We start from the raw sequence: 19617 nt of genomic DNA on the forward strand, positions 1-19617 counted from the left end.
TCATCCTTTTCATGTTGGAATCCGGTGTCTCTTCATCGCCGTGTATCCGAGTTGGAGGCGACTAACGCTGGTTAGTGCCCTTTTTTCTTTTCTTCGCGCTTGATGTAGGCTGTTTTACCTTCTGATCTCGTTTTATTTGGTTATCCTTTGCTAGGAATGACTCGACAGATTGCGCTTCTTGAGGAAAAACATTCTCAAGAACGGGCTGAACTGTCTCAGCGATGCACTGATCTTGAGGAAAAGTACTCTCAAGGTCAGATTGAGCTGAGTCAGGTCTCTGCCGCCTTGGATGATGCCAACACGTTGAGTTCTTCTCTGTATGCTCAGCTTGACTGTGAAAAGGTGATATACGAAACTGCGTTTTTGTCCTGCTGTACTCCTATTGTTTGCCCGGTCTTCTGAAGGAATTGATTTGTGCTTGCAGGAGGAAAAACGTATCCTTGCCGCTTCTCGTGACAATCTTGATAGGTTGTATCGAGATTCTAGCAACTCGTTGACTATTCTGGAGAGGAGTCATCGCTTTTCCATGGAGGAGTTGAACAATCTTCGCTATAAGCTGCAGGAGTCCTTGGATGATGTGATTCGCCTTCGGGAGTTGATATCAGCTAAGGACGTTGTCATCAAGAATCTGCGTGCTTCCAAGAAATCTGTTACCCAGGAGCTAGAGGCTGCTCAGTTGGCTGTCAAGGCCGCTGAAGAGACTTCCAATACTCTGAGAGCCCAGCGCGATAGGGCCATGGATAAGGCCATTCGAGCGGGACGAATTCTGATGAGGAGGCCTGGCGTAGTCGTTCCTGAAGATATAAGGGCTGACGTGAACGCTGCCCCTGATTCCTCGAGTCGTCCTTCCTCGTCAATTGCTCCTGAAAAAGACATTGCAAAATAGAGAAAACATTTTGCGTGCTCCAAGCGCACAGCTTGTACGACTGAACATTTGTTAGAGGACACCGGTATTATTTGAATAACATAATTATTCATTCATTGTATCAGAATTTTTTAGTTAATGAGTTTGGTAGTTATGAAGGATGATGACTATGAATTTTGTCTATGGGATATGGAAGTCATCCCCTGAATTAAATAGGCGAGAGCAGGTTGCATTAGTCTTAAGTTGCTGCCGTCTTAAGTTGATTGCTTTATTAGCAGGGCATAGTGGTTACCCCGAGTCAGGTAAGCGTGAGCATGTCGCACCGACTTAAGTCATTGCCGACTTAAGCCGATTGCTCCGTTAGCAGGGCATAGTGGTCACCCCGAGTTAAGTAAGCGTGAGCATGTCGCACCGGCTTAAGTCGTTGCCGACTTAAGCCGATTGCTCCGTTAGCAGGGCATAGTGGTCACCCCGAGTTAAGTAAGCGTGAGCATGTCGCACCGGCTTAAGTCGTTGCCGACTTAAGCCGATTGCTCCGTTAGTAGGGTATAGTGGTCACCCCGAGTTAAGTAAGAATGTAAGTCAACCGTAAACAAATTGAGTATCCTTGAAACCTTTTCTTTATTGATAACATATTTCCACTTTACAGAGTACATCATCGTTATCCCAGCAGTTTTGAGGTGCAGCTAGGGATAAAACTTTCTCAGGTGTTCTATGTTCCAGGAGTTCCCAACTTCCGTGCCATCCATCTGAGTGAGGCGATATGATCCGGGCCGGGTGACTTCTGCTACTATGAAGGGTCCTTCCCATAAGGGCGATAACTTGTGTCGTCCTTCTCCCGTTAGAATTCGGCGAAGGACGAGCTCCCCTACTGAGAAGAATCGTTGCCGCACAGCCTTGTCGTGATAGCGCCTTAGAGTCTGCTGGTATCTTGCCGATTGGATTACTGCGTTTAACCGTTCTTCCTCGAGTACGTCTATGTCCTCCAGTCTGGTAGTCTCAGCTTCTGCTATACTTTCAAATATCAGCCTTGGCGCCCCAAACTTGAGATCAGCTGGCAGCACTGCTTCTGACCCATAGACCATGAAGAAAGGAGTGTTTCCATGCAAAGCTCGGCTAGGCTGTGTTCTTAGGCTCCAAACAACATAGGGTAATTCCCTTATCCACTTTCCTGCAAACTTTTCATTCTTATCGAAAATCTTTTTCCTGAGTGCATCCAATATCATCTCGTTGGCTCGCTCAACTTGCCCGTTGGCTCTTGGATGAGCTACAGATGCATATTTGATCTGAATACTTTTTTGCTCGCAGAAGTCAAAGAATTCTGAACTCGTGAAATTGGACCCTAAATCAGTTATAATGCTGTTTGGTATCCTGAATCTGAATATTATGTCTTGTATGAATTCCACGGCCTTAGCAGAAGTTAAGGAGGCAATGGGCTTGAATTCTATCCATTTAGTGAACTTGTCAATTGCTACCAACACATGAGTATATCCCCCTTGAGCTTTCTTGAAAGGTCCAATCATATCCAGCCCCCAGCATGCAAAAGGCCAGGTCACTGGTATGGTCTGCAGCTGCTGTGCTGGCAGGTGTTGTTGCTTTGACAAGTATTGGCAGGCTTCGCACCTCTGAACTAACTCGGCTGCATCATTCTTTGCTGTTGGCCAATAGAATCCTGACCTGAAGACCTTTCCGACTAGTGTCCTGGAGGCTGCATGTATCCCACACTGCCCCGCATGGACTTCCTCCAGAAGTTGCTTTCCAGTGGATGGAAGAATACACTTCATGAAGACGCCTGATGCACCCCTTCTGTATAATGTCTCCCCAATAAGTGTATAGTGAGCCGACTGTCTTGCAATGCGCTCTGCCGAGTTCTTGTCGTCTGGTTCTTCTTCATTCTTTATGTACTTAATGATTGGTCTTCTCCAGTCATCAGGATCTGACTCGGGTTGATCTATGATATTGCACTCTTCTACTTGATCTATTGAGATACTTGGCTGCAGAATTTCTTGCATGAACACCCCGGGTGGGACCTGAGTTCGACTGGACCCCAGCTTGGACAGTACATCAGCTGCCGTGTTCCGATCTCTTTCCACATGATGAAATTCCAGACCTTCAAATTTATCCTCCAGCTTTCGGACGGCAGTGCATTATCTTCCCATTGAATCGTTTGAACAATCCCACTCTTTATTTATCTGGCTGATGACTACCAGAGAATCCCCATATACCATCAATCTTTTAACGCCCAATGATATGGCGATATTCAATCCATGGATCAAAGCTTCATACTCGGCTGCATTATTGGAGGCCGGGAATAGCAACTGGAGAGCGTACTTGAGGTGTTCGCCTCCAGGTGCAGTGAAGAGAATCCCCGCTCCTGCTCCCTGCAGCTTCAGTGAACCATCAAAATACATTCGCCATACTTCTGCAATCTCCGGGTTGTCTGGTACTTGTTGCTCAGTCCACTCAGATACGAAATCCACCAGTGCTTGAGTTTTGATGGCAGTGCGAGGTCGGAACTCAATGTCATGAGATCCCAACTCACAAGCCCACTTGGCTATTCGACCGATGGCTTCCTTGTTGTGAAGTATATCCCCTATTGGAAAACTTGTGACTACTATGACTTTGTGATCATCAAAGTAGTGACGCAGCTTGCGGGCAGTTAGAAGTACTGCATACAATAACTTCTGAACTTGAGAATACTTTTTCTTTGAGGGGCCAAGGACTTCACTGATGAAGTAGATAGGATGTTGCACTGGATAGGCGTGCCCTTCTTCTACTCGCTCGACTACCAACGCGGTGCTTACCACGTGAGTCGTGCAAGAGATGTACAATAGCAAATCTTCAGCTGGTTGAGTTGATGTAGCTCGCCGAGGTGGTTTCAGTACCGGTGGTGTTGTCAGGAATTTTTTCAGAGCATCTAGAGCCTCTTGCGCTTCTGAAGTCCACTGGAATTTATCCACCTTCTTGAGCAACTTATAGAACGGCAAACCTTTCTCTCCCAACCTGGATATAAATCTGCTTAATGCTGCCATGCATCCAGTAAGTCGTTGAACCTTCTTCTGCGATCGAGGTGCTTCCATCTTCATGACAGCTTCAATCTTATCCGGATTAGCCTCAATTCCTTGGTGGCTGACAATAAATCCGAGCAACTTTCCGGCTGGTACCCCAAAGACACATTTCTCGGGATTAAGCTTCCATCTATACCGCCTCAGGCTGTTGAAAACCAGTTGCAAATCTTCGATGAAGTCTTTTGAGTCCTGTGTTTTGATCACCACGTCATCCACATAAGCCTCCACACGCTTGCCCCAGTGATCGGCTAAGCATGTTTGAATAGCTCTCTGGTAAGTCGCTCCAGCGTTTTTGAGGCCGAACGGCATGGAGGTATAGCAGAAAGCACCAAACGGAGTAATGAATGCCGTTTTTTCTTCATCTTCTTTCGCCAGACTAATCTGATGATATCCAGAATAACAATCCAGGAAAGACAGCATAGAACATCCAGCGGTGGAGTCCACCACCTGATCTATCCTCGGGAGCCCGAAAGGATCCTTCGGACAGTGTTTGTTGAGATCAGTATAATCAACACACATGCGCCAGTCCACTTTATTCTTTTTGAGTACAAGAACAGGATTGGCTAACCACTCGGGATGTAATACTTCTCTAATAAATCCAGCCGCAACCAAGCGAGCTAACTCGGCGCGAATGGCTTCTCTCTTATCAGGCGTGAAACGACGTAATTTCTATCGAATCGGCCTCGCCTGGGGAAAAACCTTCAGTTTGTGCTCGGCCAGTTCTCTTGGGACTCCCGGCATATCCGCAGGTTGCCATGCGAATACATCTCGGTTATCTTGCAGAAACCGGACGAGCGCGCTTTCCTATTTGTCATCCAAACTGGAGCTGATGATGGTCGTCTTGCGCTCGTCAGCGAACCCCAGGTTGATTCTCTTGGTTTCTTCAGTCGACCGCATAGAGGTCGCGGTCTGAGCTTCATTTGCCGGTACTGTGAGGTCCTCCTCAGGCTTAGAGTTTGCCACGGTGGAGGGAGCTGTTGATGGCTTGGCGGTGAGGGCTGCTTGAATAGCCACTCGGAAACATTCTGCGGCGCCTTGGAAGTCGGCGCGCACAGTTATGATCCCTTGCGGCCCTGGCATCTTTAGTATCATGTAGGTGTAATGCGGAATAGCCATGAACTTGGCCAATCCAGGCCTCCCGATGATGGCATTGTACCCGCAGTCGAAGTTCGCCACTTCAAACCTCAGGAACTCGGTCCTGTAGTTCTCCGGAGTTCCGAAGGTGACCGGCATGTAGATGTGGCCCAGCGGGTATTCTCCTTCCGTCGGCACGATGCCGAAGAAAGGAGTGTCCGACTCGTGGAGTTCTTTGAGGTGAACTCCCAAGCCTTGGAGTGTCCGGGGGAAGGTGATGTTGATGCTGCTTCCCCCGTCCACTAACACCTTCTTCACCCGGCTTTCTCGGATCACCGGATCGACGAGAAGCGGGTACTTGCCCGGGTGGTCGAAGTTGAGCCATTGATCCGTCCGAGTGAAGGTGATCGGGTGCTCCGACCACCGGTATGGAGCGGGAGGGCCGGTGGTCGCCACCAGTATTTGGCGATCGTTGAGCTTTTGTTGTCTTTTGCTCTCCTGCGATCCGTGTCCGCCGAAGATGACGTTGACCTCCCTGTCAACGCGTGGAAAAGCTGCTCCTCCTCCTCCCTCCTCCGGCCGATGAGGTTGTCGTGGTTCATCTGGTCCTCCCCTCGGCGGAGGAGGAGGTAGAGGTTGGAAGGGTCGGCCATGTCCGACTGAGTGCTTGAAGTCTCGGCAGTTACGAAGAGTGTGGCGCATGTCCTTGTGGTATGGGCACTGGGCGTCGAGGATGTCGTCCAGCGTACGTTCGCCTCCACGAGGTCCTCCTCGAGCGCGGGCGGCAGGTGGTCCGGCGGCGTGTACTTCTTCGCGTGGCCTCTTCTCCCATCGCTTGTCAGGTTGCTGGTTCGCGTCGCGCCGTGGTGCTGCCGGCGCGGGCTTTGCTCCTCCGATGAGGTCCTGGGCTCGCTCGTCGGCGGTGATGTAGAGGTCGGCTTCCCGGAACAGCTCCTCGGAGGTAGTTGGCGCCTTCTGTAGTATGGCTCGGACAAAAGCCGAGTCATTGGACCCTCGGTAGAAATCCTCGATCACGGCCGCCTCCGTGACTTCGGGTATACGATTTCTCATGGTTTGGAATCTCTTGAGGTACGAACGGAGAGTTTCGTCCCCCCGGCGCTTGATAGATTTGAGGTCCCACGGTTGTGCTGGCTTGTCGGAGAGGGACTGGAAGTTGGCGGTGAAGCGCCGACTGAAGTCGCCCCAGACGTCGATGCAGTGTCGGGGTAGATGTCGCAGCCATTGCAGCGCGTCTTGCCCAAGGACAATGGGCAAGTACGCGGTCATCACGTCTTCGGACGCCCCGGCAGCTCGAGCAGCGGTGGTGTAGACGGCTAGCCAACCCCACGGATCCTGTTTAGGTTCATATTTGTCAACATTGGATACCTTGAAGTTGGGAGGCCACTGGATGGCCCTAAGGCGCGGAGTGAGGGCGGACACGCCGCATGTGTCCTCCTGTCGTCGGAGATGACGCCTGTCCCGGGGAGGGGAGTCGTGATTGTGATTCCTCGACCGTCCCCGGGTGGATCCTCCAGTCGAAGCCGTAGCCGACTCAGTCCTGGTGGCTTGGCTCTGAGTCGGGACGCCATGATCCCTGTCGTACTCCTCCCGCCGGCGAATCTCGTTCTCATGCCGCCGTTCGCGCGAAGCATTGATGGAGCTCCGCGCGTCTCGGCGACTGTTGATGGCGTGTCGTAGATCGTTCGGCGGGTGAGCAAGCGGTAGAAGGTGGTTAGCCGCCTGAGTGAATAGTCGCCGGTAGCCATCGGCGTCGGGAGTCCGAGGTAGTCCTTCAGCTATCCGGGCCAGTACTCCTCCGACCTCGCTCGGCGTGTTCATGGCTCGGGCGAAGTCGGGGTTCAGGTTGCGCCCGAAGAGCGGATTCTCTCGACGTTGCCCTGCATCCTGTTCAGCCCGTTCCTGAGCTCGTCGACGATCGCGTCGTCGAGAGTTCCTTTGCTCTCTGAAGACGCGTTCTTCCGGGGTTTCTCCCACCTCCGAGACCTCATCCCGTGAGACAGGTTGTTCCGGGTTGCGCTCTCCGGCCGCGTGATGTCGTCGAACGTTCCTGCGCCGGTTCCTCCGTCGACGGGATTCTCGTTGGGGCGGTTCCTCCCCGGGTACAGTCGGCTCGTCGTCGGAGATGGCGGGCGATTCCACTCTTCCGATGAAGAGGACGTCGGGGTAGAACGGTGCTGCCGTCGTGGTGACCTTCTTTCGGAGAGCTGGAGGTTGCACGTCTCCGATATCTTCGGAGTTCGTTGGGGAAGATTCCTTTTCCGGCGGATCCGCGATACGGTGCAGAATTCCTTCTTCGTCCGCTACGAACGAGATTGTTCCGAAGCAGAACATAGATCCGGGGCGTAGGGTGATCTTGTTGTGGAAAAAGATGGCCATTGAGCTAGCTTGGATTGTCGACACACCCCCTACCTGGCGCGCCAGCTGTCGGTGTTTTGGGTCCGACCGCACACCTGGGGTTGCCCCTCAAGGTGTTTTAGGAGTAGGAAGGTGTCGACAACTGTAGCAAAATGGTTCGTGCCGATCGCACGAGAGACAGTGGACAAGGTTTACAGGTTCGGGCCGCTTGGAGATGCGTAACACCCTACGTCCTGGTGAGTATGCTTGGTGGATATGATTACAAGAGAGCTCTCTGGATTAAGAATACAGAGAGTTGGTGTAGGTGGCTAAGTAATGGGTCGATCGTTCTGAAGGGGTGCCCCCTAGGCCTTATATACTCGACCGTGGGGCAGTACACCTGGATAAGATAATAACAAGTGGCTAAAAGATAGTGATCCTCTCGAGATTATCCTTTACGTAACCCTCGCCGACTTATCCTCGCGTGGCTTCGTTGCATGGAGGCCCCGACGCGGGAAAGTCGGATCTCTGTTGCGGCCAATGGCTCGACGCTATGGGCCATCTGGGTTTGTACCAATCCGGCCTCATGTCGCCCTGCGTTGCTGGTTGTCTTTCCCCAGGCCCACGAAAGAATAACCTTACGATTTATTGGGCCCTTGGGCCTTTCGTGAGGTCCTTTACTCTTTTAGTGGACCCGGGGGATATCTATCCCCCACACTGGCGGAAACAAAAAGGTTTCTTTCCTCGAACTTTGATATGAAAGACATAGGAGAAGCCTCTTATGTTCTAGGAATAGAAATTCACAAAGACAGACAAAAGGGAGTATTAGGACTCTCACAAAAGTCATACATAGAAAACGTACTAAAGAGGTACAATATGCATAAGTGTAATGCCTCGCCTAGTCCAATAGTCAAGGGTGATAAGTTCGGGGAATATCAGTGTCCCAAGAATCAGTATGAGAAAAACAAAATGAAGTCAGTACCATATGCTTCAGCTATCGGAAGCATTATGTATGCTCAAGTATGTACTCGCCCTGACTTAGCATTTACCACCGGGATGCTTGGACGCTATCAGAAGAATCCAGGCATAGATCATTGGAAAGCAGTCAAGAAGGCTCTAAGGTACCTGCAAGGTACTAAAGGTCTCATGCTTACGTACAGAAGATCTCGTTCCCTACAAATAGTTGGCTATGCAGATGCTGACTGGGAAGGGTGTAAAGATACACTGAAGTCCACTTCGGGGTATATATTTATACTCTCTGGGGGAGCTATTTCTTGGAACAATTGCAAACAGACAGCGATAGCATCGTCGACAATGCACGCTGAGTTTGTGGCTACGTATGAGGCAACTGGACAGGCGATGTGGATGAAGAAATTCATACCCGGATTAAGAGTGGTTGATAGCATAGAGCGACCACTGAGAATTTACTGCGATAATGAGCCAGCGATATTTTTCTCCCATAACAATAAGTCAAGTGGTTCTTCCAAGTATATTGACATTAAGTGTTATATTGTTAAGGAGAAGATTCAGGATCAAACTATTGAAGTTGAGCATATAAGAACCAATCAGATGCTTGCGGATCCGCTCACAAAAGGCCTTCCACCCCGCGTGTTTAGTAAGCACGCAGCCGGCATGGGTTTAAGGGAGTGCCTATGATCTTGAATCACAGGGGCTACAGATTGCAACCTAATAAAGTTCTTTCGTTCTAAAGCAGGGGAGCATGTTGTAGTCAATGAGTGCGGTGATACTTAATTGATCATTGTCACGCATTGGTCTCTATGTGTAAACTTGTCGAAGGATGGAATTCAGAAAAGTTTGAGTGTGAGGTATGTAGAGAACAAAGGGGAGATTGTTGGGATGTGTCCTCTACACGAGCCGGTTAACAGGAACCGGGGTAGAGCAAATCCTAGCCGTCTAACCGCGCCCCTGATCGGGGGGGGGGGGGGGGGGGGCTATCCTAACCGTTGGTTGCAGCCCCCGGTCACACGACGCCATATAAATACGATTAAGGGGGCCGACGGGTTTAGCCAACGCTAACGCTCGACCACAAAACCCTAATCGACATTCCACCAGGTTCCCATCACCTAGGCGCTCGGAGTGACTGGAAGACTGCGATCTATGGTGTCTGATCCGGTGATCTCCCCAACGGGAACCGGATCTGACCCTCCCCCCGCAGGTGCCACTGGAGGAGACGATCCACCGCCGACCAGCGACGGGAACCAGTCTCCTCGCCGGAACACGCAGGGAAGCGGAGGACGAGGCGGGTCTTCGGTGCAAGACGCCGCCGCCATGGCTGCTGCGATGAACAACAACGAAGGTATGTACCCCTGTTCCTCTCAGTAGAATAGATCTACTCGTCATTGAGGATTTGCAGTTACGGATTGGTATTCTAGGGGCTTAGGAGTCGATCCTAGGCACCATAGAATCTAACAACTTCCTGCATGCCAATCAAGAACAGAACATTGCTGCATTAGTTTCATTCAGAATGAACCGAGAAGCGCTACTCTCAAAGCTGAATTCCCCTTACTGAGCAGGTTCTGGGCAAGGTTTCCATTGGCACAGTACTCATAGACCAGGTACTGATCTCCCTCCTCATCACAGTAGCCGAAGAGGCACACCAGGTTGGGGTGCCTCACCTTGGACAGCTGCTCCACCTCCCGGACATGGCCGTCTTGTGGATGTGCTTGATTGCGACGAGCTGACCACTGGGTAGCACCCCCTGGTACACCTGCCCTGCGCTACCGGAGCCGAGGTAGATCCTGCTGCGTGCTCGCGTAGTTGATCGCCCTCTCGACCTCCTCCTTGGTGAACTTGTACAGGCCTGACCACCTGCTACTGCTGCTCACCTCCCTGCAATGTACCCTGTAGTTGCCTTGTGACAGTTTTAGTGATGATTATCTAGTGCTTTCGTTTGCTTTCTTCTTGGTCCTCAGGTATTTGGTGATCGCGATGGCGACGCCGACTAACAGGAACGCAAAAACTATCAGGACTGCAAATGTGCTACCTGAAATATAGTTTGTGAACATGGTAGAGTGAGGTCTTTTAGTGTTGAATGTTGGTGAGGTGCGCAGCATGGATGCATAAAACAAGGGCTTGGACTTACGTCTGATCAGGATGTATTCACCATCTGCAAGTTTAAGGAAGATTTTCATTAGATATATAGCATTGTCGTGGTTCCGTCATTGAAGGCCAGAGGCTAGAACTGTTATAACGTCGTTTAGTCCACTATTTAAAACCTTAACTATAGTAACTTTTTTTTTTCCCTTTTTTAGTACAAGTTCGAAGCACACTCACGAATATTGTAATCCAATATAAGCTGATCATAATGCTTGGCATTTTGGTTTCTGCCGGAACAGGGATGAAACGTATTATTCTCCCTCCATTTGTTTGACTTTTTTGAATACATAGTATTTGTCATGCATCTAGATATACACTATATCTACATATATAAGAAAAGCAATGTACTTAGAAAAAAATAGAATATCTTTTAATTTGGAATAGGGGAGTAGACCTTTACAGCTCAAAGACCCAGGTCCTATACCAGTCAAGAAGAGGTAATGCAAACTCTACTAATTTCGAAAACGATGCAAATTTTATTAGGTTCAACTTGATTTGGTTAGAGCCCTATAATTAAATGTACTATCTAATTATTACAAATTTATAAGTATATAAACAACATAATATAAAATCAATAGAAACACAATGTAATATATGACAGACGTGTCATGTTAAACCGCGTCTTGTGAAAGGGAATTGGGGAGTATTAAAAAGGCTAGGTGATTATAAATCTAATACACCCTCGTCCTCGTGGTTACCTAAGCTCAGCTACTTCAATCTTTTACTACTATATTTTATATTTAATATACTATGTATAAAATATAGCAAATTTATGAAACTACTCCCTATGATCTTGAATAAGTCAATATTTAGAGTTGTCTTGAGTTATCTTTAAAAAAAAAATTAACTGAATTTTTAGGGAACTAACAACAAATTTCTTTTGTACCAAATTAGCATCATTACATACACCATTTGATAAATCTTTGGTGTGATAAATATTTATGCTCTTTTAAGGTAAATCTACCCAGCTGTGCCATTTCTAAACATTAGAACTCAATGTGCGAGTTAATTTAGAACAGTTGACCATAACTGCAAAACATAACTTATTTTGAGGCCTCAAAGAGTATTCAATAATATTCGATATATAAGTGAACCGTAGCGATCGAACCTGCCAGAAAATCATGATGATGAGCCTTGCAGCCATCACCAAAACCAGAATCAGCCGCAACAACCCTCTCATCTCCATGCACCTCTTTTGAAGTTGCCAAATCGATCGAGTTAGCCAACCTTTTATTTGCTCCTCTTCCCTAGCAAACTTCGCTGGATATTCTCCTCGGTAGCATCTGGCACATCACTAGTTTAATGTTGTCTTTGTGTGTATAGGTCTTGGAGTTTTTGTTTTATATTTGATTGATAATTTGTTAGGGAGAAAAGGAATTATGGTAGTATAACAGCTATATGACTCTTTCGGTGACATAGTTTTCATCACCTGTTTCGTCTCTTGTAAGAGGCTGTAAGTTTCGTGTTCTCTGTTGTTTAATTAATCGGAGTAACTTTTATGGGTTGCAGCACTAGCTGCCAGATTAGGACGACGTACAGGGAGTTTTGATTGGGTTCTGGCGTTGTTACGCATGCTCAGTGTTTTGCCCAAGTGCCCGTGGCATCGATCGTGTTGACACAAAAAGAAAATCGCGACGTAGCATGTTTTTCATTGAACATGACAAAAATTTTGTTACAATAGTGCCTAATCACCGCAATCCCATGATTACCGAGATCAACAGAAACCCAGATTATTACACACGGTTGTGTGATTTTCATGCATATTGTTGTGTTTCGCAACCTAAATTATTCCACCACAGCAACCTAATTAAATTCCATGAGGAGCCGATTCCAATCGCCGCCTCCTCAATCCTGGCTGCCAACCGCTGTGCTGAAGACGCCAATCCATTGAAATTTTTATTAAGTTTTAGATATTTTTTTTTTATAAAATATGATATTCCTAGTTCGATTAACCTCAAGGAATTTTTAACTTAGGAGGTGTTTGGTTCTGTGGACTAAAGTTTAGCCCTGGTCACATCAAGCGTTTGACTTTCAAATAGGAATATGAAATATAGACCCAACCAACTGTACTAGATTCGTCTCACTTTTTAATCTTTGGCTGAGAAATTAGTTTTATAATCCGACTACATTTAATACCCAGAACGAAGGTTCAAACATTCGATGTGATATGAGCTAAATTTTAGCAGGGGCAAACCAAACACCCCCTTAGTCCGATTTGCCTCTTCTAACGTGATGTCACATCAGCAAAATGTAGCACCTAAAATTATATTTTGGGAAATGACTTCCAATAACAATTTCATTCCTCTATAAAATATATCTCTCTAAACTAAACACATAATGATAACTAAGAATTTGGTATTCAAGATTTATCTCTAAAACTTAAAACTAAAAGGTTGGAGCAACAAATGAAAGAGAGACTTTCAAACTACTTACTCTTTCCTTTATAAACTATACAAATAATACGCCCCTTAAAAATATAGTTAAACTAAAAATAATTCATGGGACATTATGTATTAACTTCCCCTAAGTAGATATGTGATGAAGATTATCTTTTCTAAGTGTGCATTCAAAGTTATGTTTTCTAAGTAAATAAATGAATACCATGTGTATATTCCATTATTGAAGTGTTCATCTAAATAAAACAAATAATAATATGATAAACAGTAGAGTTTATATGTCCATTAGGGTTATGTTTGATTTTTGGAGAACTGAAATCCAAAATAAAAACAAAATGACTTTGGTTTGAATACATAAAATTTGGAATTTGAAAACAAAGCAGAAAATTCATAAAAGAAAAGGAAAATGGCTCACCTATACCTACCTGGGCCGAATTCCCCGTTGGCCGGCCCATTTCCTTGTTCCGCACTGCTGACCCTGCTCGTCCAGGCGCGATCTCGCCCTGTGCCACTGCCTGTGGGGCTGATGCTGCAGGATCGGGAGGGGGCTTCTTCCAGCTCCTTCTCTCTGTTGCGTGCCGCGGCGGCTGTGTCCTCATTCTCAACAAACTCCGCGCCATCTTCCTGATTCCGCTGGGGTGCTTGACCATGGGGCCATAAGAACCGGGTCGTCTGGTGCTCGCGTCGTTGCCCCTCGCGTTGCTGGCTCACTGGTGGTGGGGCCGCCCCGTTGGGTGACCTTCTTCCCCGCGAGAATCGGATTCCGCTGACCGGATCGGCGTGGTTGAGAACTCCGCACGCGCGCGATTTCCGCAGACCGAGCGCAATTAACCCCGGACCCGCCTCCTATAAGACCTAAGCCTTTCCTCGGTACCCAAGCCATAGCCGGTCGCGCGTTCAATTGGAGTTTTGCGTCATTGTGGTGTGCGAATTGCTCTGCGCCGTGACCACTGCAGGCGAGTTCCGCCCCTCCCCGTGGGCGAGCGTCTCCTTACCTCGGCCGACCATTGGTGAGTCTCCACCGTGTCCGTTCCTCCTTCCTCCGAGTTATGCTCTAGCGAATTGCAGAATGGTGTAGCTAAGCTTCTAGGTCCGCTGCCCGTCCATGGTGCCACCGCAGCGCGCCATGTACCGAGTCCAGCGCTTGCCGTTGACCAAAATTGGTTGGGGGATTAAGTTTAGGGAGGCATCAATCGTGTGTGGTGCGAGTTAATTGGCCAAATGGTGCTCGGGTTGGCCGAATTCGAAACTCCGGCGATGCTCCGCCGAGTGGGTGGTATGCGCCGCCGTCTCGGGGTAGGAGGAGAGGGGGGAGGTTGTCCGGGCGCCGTTGGATGCAAGGCGAACGACTCTGATTAGATCGGCGCTAGCGTTTCACCTCGGGTCAATCTGAGTCGTTGATCTTGCATCGTGCGGTTGGGGCGTGATCTCGGGATATTTAAATCCGAACCACCGGTCCTTGATCCAACGGCTAGCGTAGCGGGCAGGTTCGGTTTGATGATAGGTTCATCGGTGCCGTTCAGATCTAATCCAACGGCTCATATCTAACGATACCCCTTCGCGGGTCAACTTTACTAAAGAGACCCTATAGTTTTAAGTATTCAACCCGCCGTCCTCTCCACTGTTTCCTGAGTCTTAGGAGTTTTACCCCGTAGCCCCTGACTTTTCTAGAAATCGAGGCCCAGTCCAGAATAGTTTTTAACCCGAGAATTTAAATTTCAAATTGATTTTCAATATATAAATAATGTCTAGAACTTATAAAATCCATAGAAAATGCATATGAACTCCAAATTACTCCATTCCAGTTCCTAAAATTTTGTAATTTCATTCTCTAGCACTTAGTGTCTCTGTTTATCATGACAACAGTAAGAAAATTAATCCCACACTTAATCCTATTATAAGCACATAAAACATTTGAAAATGCATAACTTAAAATCTATAAGTCCAAAAATTATGATTTCTGTTCCTAGAATTTTATTTTTATGTGTAGATTATTACTGGGTATTTTGCATATATGTTTGGTGTAATGTTAATTTTGCCTATACAATGTTTGTCTGTATTGCTACGACTAGCAGCGAGGTTACGAGTCACCTGAAGATCATCCTGGTACCTGGAATCTCAAGTCCCAGGCAAGTTGTGCCCTTGATCACTTCTTTTTACCCACTCATGTTCTAATTAATCATAATGATCTGCATAGGTTAATTTGATGGGACCCAATAGGTTACCCTAGTTTGTCTATCTTTATACCTTGTTTACCACTGAACTTTTTGGGTAGTACTTGCTAGTGCTTTATGTGGTTTTGGGTATGAAGATACATTATTCATGATCACACTTTTATTATCTGTTTATTATCACTGTTCATGATAAGATCATTATGTTAATTGGAACATGGAGAACCACCCGGGAAAACAGTGCTACCACAAGGGTTTAATGGGACGCCCTTGGCCGATTAATTAGGAAAGCTAGTGGAAGACTACCTTACCCGAAAGGGGCAAGGGCAGTAGGGGAGTGGTCAGTGTAGGGAGGCCCTCGGGAGGATTTTGCTGTGATGGCGGTCCTGCAAGGGATTCCTGGGAAGGCCCTCGGGAGGATTTTGCTGTGATGGCGGTCCTGCAAGGGATTCCTGGGGAGGCCCTCGGGAGGATTTTGCTGTGATGGCGGTCCTGCAAGGGATTCCTGCATTGGAGCTTCCTATAAACTGTAGCGGGTTTTCTGAAGCTAGTGGAACTTTGTAAAGGCCTCGTAGTGTTACCCTGCCTCGCCTCCTCGGTAGAGGTGTATGGGAAGTCGCGATCCCTTGGCAGATGGGTAACATGACTTGTGGGTAAAGATGCGCAACCTCTGCAGAGTGTAAAACTGGTATACTAGCCGTGCTCACGGTCATGAGCGGCTCGGACACTCACATGATTAAATTATGGAACTTAAACTCAATTTGTCATATGCATTGCATCGCAGGTGAGGTTGTTACTTTTGTTCTACTATTTAATTGGGTTGGTATTTACTTATACTTAGTAATTGCTAATAAAATTTTGACCAACTTTAAAAGCAATGCTCAGCTCTAACCATCCTCTTTGGTAAGCCTTACACTTCACGTGAGCTCCCACCTTTGGCGAGTTCATGCACATTATTCCCCACAACTTGTTGAGCGATGAACGTATGTGAGCTCACTCTTGCTGTCTCACACCCCCCCCACAGGTCAAGAACAGGTACCGCAGGATGAGGCGCTTGGAGGATGCTGTGGCGAGTTCGTGAGAGGTCTAGGTCGTCGTCTCCCAGTCAACTTTGGGTTGCTGGATCGTTTCCTCATATGATGTAATTATTTAATTATTTTTGTACAGAACTCCTGTTATATAGTAAAGATGTGACATTCGATCCTGTGCCACTATGCATCATATGTGTGAGACTTGGTCCCAGCACACCTGGTGTTTATGTTCGCGCCCGGGTTTTTGACCCCTAAAATCCGGGTGTGACAGAAGTGGTATCAGAGGAAATGTTGACTGTAGGACGAAACCTAGATAGAACTGGACAACCATTGTCTACTTACCTTTGCTACTCTGATTCTTTTCTAAACTTACCTTAATCTTTTCTCATCTATTTCCGCTTTACTCTGATTATTCTTACCTTTTCTCTCCAAAGACAAAAGTGGATTTCACACTTTGAAATTCTGTACCTAAAGTGACCTCTAGGAATAGGAGACCTACTCTTAGGAACAAAAACAAAACTATTTTTATAGGTATTTGTATGCTTGAATGTTTGTTCTTATGATACTTGTTTGATTTGGATCTTTGATTGAGTGTGATTAGTTGTGGAGTAATGTTCACAATCACATCTGCATATACATATAGAAAAAAAACGGTTATAAAAATATCTAAATGAACTAGGTTATCCCTCATCAAAGAATCTAGCCTAGCAAAATCCATCTTATCTTGAAAAAGTCTATCCTACACTCATAGATCCATCTTATGTGAAAAGATCCTAACTTATCCTAATTAAAATATATCTTATCTTAAAAGATTTTCTCTTATCTTAATAGATTCATCTCATCTTAAAAGATTCTATCCTATCTGATCTTGTCATATCCTAACTACTTTGCTTATCTCGTACTAAGTGTAACAACCATGATCTAGCCTAAAATAAATAAGATCTTATCTAATCAAACTAGTCACACCAATCTAACCTAGATCTGATCTAATCTAAAGTGACTTATCAAACATGTTAGATAATACTGATGAAATAGATTAGACTCTACTCCTATAGAACGGGTCTTAACTTAGTTCACCCTGCACTAAATTAAGAATAACAGAAGACTTGGCCCTATGCAACTACCTTAACCATCCAATAGTTGCATAACCCCACAATTTTAACCTAGCAAGAGATTCTAACCTACCTACACCATACAATCCATCCTACTCACATATGTCCTAGCCATATGTCCTTAACCCGGATGACAACTCCAAGAAATAAAGGCCAAAGAAGACCAACCATGTCAAAGAAGGATAAACATCAACTCAAGACTTCAAAGATCAAGTTGAATCACCAGCGGAATCAAGATCCATAGTTCAGGATGAAGTCTTTTCTTATTATACCCTTGCCACAACCTCTACTTGCCATAACCGTACCTGACCTAATGACAAACAATATTCATATCATCTACTAACTGTAAAAAAAAACTTGAACAAAACTTTGATTCCCAAAACCAAATGAGAAACTAAAATTCTAGACCAAACCTATTATATCCTTTTTTTTACAAATCTCGAGGACGAGATTATTTTTAAGGGGGGTAGGATTTGTAGCACCTAAAATTATATTTTGGGAAATGACTTCCAATAACAATTTCATTCCTCTATAAAATATATCTCTCTAAACTAAACACATAATGATAACTAAGAATTTGGTATTCAAGATTTATCTCTAAAACTTAAAACTAAAAGGTTGGAGCAACAAATGAAAGAGAGACTTTCAAACTACTTACTCTTTCCTTTATAAACTATACAAATAATACGCCCCTTAAAAATATAGTTAAACTAAAAATAATTCATGGGACATTATGTATTAACTTCCCCTAAGTAGATATGTGATGAAGATTATCTTTTCTAAGTGTGCATTCAAAGTTATGTTTTCTAAGTAAATAAATGAATACCATGTGTATATTCCATTATTGAAGTGTTCATCTAAATAAAACAAATAATAATATGATAAACAGTAGAGTTTATATGTCCATTAGGGTTATGTTTGATTTTTGGAGAACTGAAATCCAAAATAAAAACAAAATGACTTTGGTTTGAATACATAAAATTTGGAATTTGAAAACAAAGCAGAAAATTCATAAAAGAAAAGGAAAATGGCTCACCTATACCTACCTGGGCCGAATTCCCCGTTGGCCGGCCCATTTCCTTGTTCCGCACTGCTGACCCTGCTCGTCCAGGCGCGATCTCGCCCTGTGCCACTGCCTGTGGGGCTGATGCTGCAGGATCGGGAGGGGGCTTCTTCCAGCTCCTTCTCTCTGTTGCGTGCCGCGGCGGCTGTGTCCTCATTCTCAACAAACTCCGCGCCATCTTCCTGATTCCGCTGGGGTGCTTGACCATGGGGCCATAAGAACCGGGTCGTCTGGTGCTCGCGTCGTTGCCCCTCGCGTTGCTGGCTCACTGGTGGTGGGGCCGCCCCGTTGGGTGACCTTCTTCCCCGCGAGAATCGGATTCCGCTGACCGGATCGGCGTGGTTGAGAACTCCGCACGCGCGCGATTTCCGCAGACCGAGCGCAATTAACCCCGGACCCGCCTCCTATAAGACCTAAGCCTTTCCTCGGTACCCAAGCCATAGCCGGTCGCGCGTTCAATTGGAGTTTTGCGTCATTGTGGTGTGCGAATTGCTCTGCGCCGTGACCACTGCAGGCGAGTTCCGCCCCTCCCCGTGGGCGAGCGTCTCCTTACCTCGGCCGACCATTGGTGAGTCTCCACCGTGTCCGTTCCTCCTTCCTCCGAGTTATGCTCTAGCGAATTGCAGAATGGTGTAGCTAAGCTTCTAGGTCCGCTGCCCGTCCATGGTGCCACCGCAGCGCGCCATGTACCGAGTCCAGCGCTTGCCGTTGACCAAAATTGGTTGGGGGATTAAGTTTAGGGAGGCATCAATCGTGTGTGGTGCGAGTTAATTGGCCAAATGGTGCTCGGGTTGGCCGAATTCGAAACTCCGGCGATGCTCCGCCGAGTGGGTGGTATGCGCCGCCGTCTCGGGGTAGGAGGAGAGGGGGGAGGTTGTCCGGGCGCCGTTGGATGCAAGGCGAACGACTCTGATTAGATCGGCGCTAGCGTTTCACCTCGGGTCAATCTGAGTCGTTGATCTTGCATCGTGCGGTTGGGGCGTGATCTCGGGATATTTAAATCCGAACCACCGGTCCTTGATCCAACGGCTAGCGTAGCGGGCAGGTTCGGTTTGATGATAGGTTCATCGGTGCCGTTCAGATCTAATCCAACGGCTCATATCTAACGATACCCCTTCGCGGGTCAACTTTACTAAAGAGACCCTATAGTTTTAAGTATTCAACCCGCCGTCCTCTCCACTGTTTCCTGAGTCTTAGGAGTTTTACCCCGTAGCCCCTGACTTTTCTAGAAATCGAGGCCCAGTCCAGAATAGTTTTTAACCCGAGAATTTAAATTTCAAATTGATTTTCAATATATAAATAATGTCTAGAACTTATAAAATCCATAGAAAATGCATATGAACTCCAAATTACTCCATTCCAGTT

The 19617-nt window shown here is 46.6% G+C and overlaps 1 pseudogene; it reads right to left on the reverse strand.

Moving 5' to 3' along the window:
- The window catches only part of LOC103630882 (probable serine/threonine-protein kinase PBL28), a 44287-nt pseudogene extending 25827 nt beyond the window's left edge, over nucleotides 1-18460 (reverse strand).
- Between the last annotated feature and the right edge of the window lie 1157 nt (nucleotides 18461-19617).

This window comes from Zea mays, chromosome 6 (genome assembly GCF_902167145.1).
Source record: "Zea mays cultivar B73 chromosome 6, Zm-B73-REFERENCE-NAM-5.0, whole genome shotgun sequence".
NCBI classification, from domain to species: domain Eukaryota; kingdom Viridiplantae; phylum Streptophyta; class Magnoliopsida; order Poales; family Poaceae; genus Zea; species Zea mays.